The following is a 3,078-nucleotide window of genomic DNA, read 5'->3' as shown; positions in this document are numbered from 1 at the left end:
GAATTTTTCTTTAACTGCGAAGTTTCTGAGAAAGCTGTATAGCTTTCCTTTGTAGCCGTATGGCTGCGCTTGGGAGGATGTCAATGAGTAATTACTCCCTTACTACAAATCTACTCCACCTTGGGGGATTCCCCTAAAAATTTGATCAACACTTTTCCAACTTCGAGTTATTGATCAATTCGCTCTCGCCCTACCATAAGCTTCCCGTCCCGGTTAGCTCAATTGGTAGAGCGACTGCTCCGGTGAAGCGGTGGTCCCGGGTTCGAACCCCGGACCAGTACGAATTTTTCTTTAACTGCGAAGTTTCTGAGAAAGCTGTATAGCTTTCCTTTGTAGCCGTATGGCTGCGCTTGGGTGGATGTCAATGAGTAATTACTCCCTTATTACAAATCTACTCCACCTTGGGGGATTCCCATAAAAATTTGATCAACACTTTTCCCACTTCGAGTTATTGATCAATTCGCTCTCGCCCTACCATAAGCTTGCCGTCCCGGTTAGCTCAATTGGTAGAGCGACAGCTCCGGTGAAGCGGTGGTCCCGGGTTCGAACCCCGGACCACTACGAATTTTTCTTTACCTGCGAAGTTTCTGAGAAAGCTGTATAGCTTTCCTTTGTAGCCGTATGGCTGCGCTTGGGTGGATGTCAATGAGTAATTACTCCCTTATTACAAATCTACTCTACCTTGGGGGATTCCCCTAAAAATTTGATCAACACTTTTCCCACTTCGAGTTATTGATCAATTCGCTCTCGCCCTACCATAAGCTTGCCGTCCCGGTTAGCTCAATTCGTAGAGCGACTGCTCCGGTGAAGCGGTGGTACCGGGTTCGAATCCCGGACCAGGACGAATTTTCCTTTAACTGCGAAGTTTCTGAGAAAGCTGTATAGCTTTCCTTTGTAGCCCTATTGCTGCACTTGGGTGGATGTCAATGAGTAATTACTCCCTCACTACAAATGTACTCCACCTTGGGGGATTCCCCTAAAAATTTGATCAACACTTTTCCCTCTTCGAGTTATTGACCAATTCGCTCTCGCCCTACCATAAGCTTGCCGTCCCGGTTAGCTCAATTGCTAGAGCGACTGCTCCGGTGAAGCGGTGGTCCCGGGTTCCAACCCCGAACCAGGACGAATTTTCCTTTAACTGCGAAGTTTCTGAGAAAGCTGTATAGCTTTCCTTTGTAGCCCTATGGCTGCACTTGGGTGGATGTCAATGAGTAATTACTCCCTTATTACAAATCTACACCACCTTGGGGGTTTCCCCTAAAAATTTGATCACCACTTTTCCCACTTCGAGTTATTGATCAATTCGCTCTCGCCCTACCATAAGCTTGCCCTCCCGGTTAGCTCAATTGGTAGAGCGACTGCTCCGGTGAAGCGGTGGTACCGGGTTCGAACCCCGGACCACGACGAATTTTTCTTTAACTGCGAAGTTTCTGAGAAAGCTATATAGCTTTCCTTTGTAGCCGTATGGCTGCGCTTGGGTGGATGTCAATGAGTAATTACTCCCTTACTACAAATCTACTCCACCTTGGGGGATTCCCCTAAAAATTTGATCAACACTTTTCCCACTTCGAGTTATTGATCAATTCGCTCTCGCCCTACCATAAGCTTGCCGTCCCGGTCAGCTCAATTGGTAGAGCGACTGCTCCGGTGAAGCGGTGGTCCCGGGTTCGAACCCCGGACCAGGATGAATTTTTCTTTAACTGCGAAGTTTCTGAGAAAGCTGTATAGCTTTCCTTTGTAGCCGTATGGCTGCGCTTGGGTGGATGTCAATGAGTAATTACTCCCTTATTACAAATACTTATTACAACTACTCCACCTTGGGGGATTCCCCTAAAACTTTGATCAACACTTTTCCAACTTCGAGTTATTGATCAAATCTCTCTCGCCCTACCATAAGCTTGCCGTCCCGGTTACCTCAATTGCTAGAGCGACTGCTCCGGTGAAGCGGTGGTCCCGGGTTCGAAGCCCGGACCAGTACGAATTTTTCTTTAACTGCGAAGTTTCTGAGAAAGCTGTATAGCTTTCCTTTGTAACCGTATGGCTGCGCTTGGGTGGATGTCAATGAGTAATTAATCCCTTATTACAAATTTACTCCACCTTGGGGGATTCCCCTAAAAATTTGATCAACACTTTTCCCACTTCGAGTTATTGACCAATTCGCTCTCGCCCTACCATAAGCTTGCCGTCCCGGTTAGCTCAATTGCTAGAGCGACTGCTCCGGTGAAGCGGTGGTCCCGGGTTCCAACCCCGGACCAGGACGAATTTTCCTTTAACTGCGAAGTTTCTGAGAAAGCTGTATAGCTTTCCTTTGTAGCCCTATGGCTGCGCTTGGGTGGATGTCAATGAGTAATTACTCCCTTCTTACAAATCTACTCCACCTTGGGGGATTCCCATAAAAATTTGATCAACACTTTTCCCACTTCGAGTTATTGATCAATTCGCTCTCGCCCTACCATAAGCTTGCCGTCCCGGTTAGCTCAATTGGTAGAGCGACTCCTCCGGTGAGGCGGTGGTCCCGGGTTCGAACCCCGGACCACTACGAATTTTTCTTTAACTGCGAAGTTTCTGAGAAAGCTGTATAGATTTCCTTTGTAGCCGTATGGCTGCGCTTGGGTGGATGTCAATGAGTAATTACTCCCTTATTACAAATGTACTCCACCTTGGGGGATTCCCCTAAAAATTTGATCAACACTTTTCCTACTTCGAGTTATTGATCAATTCGCTCTCGCCCTACCATAAGCTTGCCGTCCCGGTTAGCTCAGTTGGTAGAGCGACTGCTCCGGTGAAGCGGTGGTCCCGGGTTCGAACCCCGGACCAGGATGAATTTTTCTTTAACTGCGAAGTTTCTGAGAAAGCTGTATAGCTTTCCTTTGTAGCCGTATGGCTGCGCTTGGGAGGATGTCAATGAGTAATTACTCCCTTACTACAAATCTACTCCACCTTGGGGGATTCCCCTAAAAATTTGATCAACACTTTTCCAACTTCGAGTTATTGATCAATTCGCTCTCGCCCTACCATAAGCTTCCCGTCCCGGTTAGCTCAATTGGTAGAGCGACTGCTCCGGTGAAGCGGTGGTCC

General features: G+C 47.5%; 1 non-coding gene across 1 annotated transcript; it reads left to right on the top strand.

The window, feature by feature from the left end:
- The first annotated feature begins 2,747 nt into the window (after positions 1–2,747).
- Positions 2,748–2,821, top strand: TRNAT-GGU (transfer RNA threonine (anticodon GGU)). The gene has a single exon. It is a non-coding gene; the product is annotated as a tRNA-Thr (tRNA).
- The last annotated feature ends 257 nt before the right edge of the window (positions 2,822–3,078 follow it).

This window comes from Amblyomma mixtum, chromosome 1 (assembly GCF_055824585.1).
Source record: "Amblyomma mixtum isolate Tamu chromosome 1, ASM5582458v1, whole genome shotgun sequence".
NCBI classification, from domain to species: Eukaryota; Metazoa; Arthropoda; class Arachnida; order Ixodida; family Ixodidae; genus Amblyomma; species Amblyomma mixtum.
Note: the sequence above shows the minus strand (reverse complement) of the source record. Positions and strands in the feature narration are given on the sequence as shown.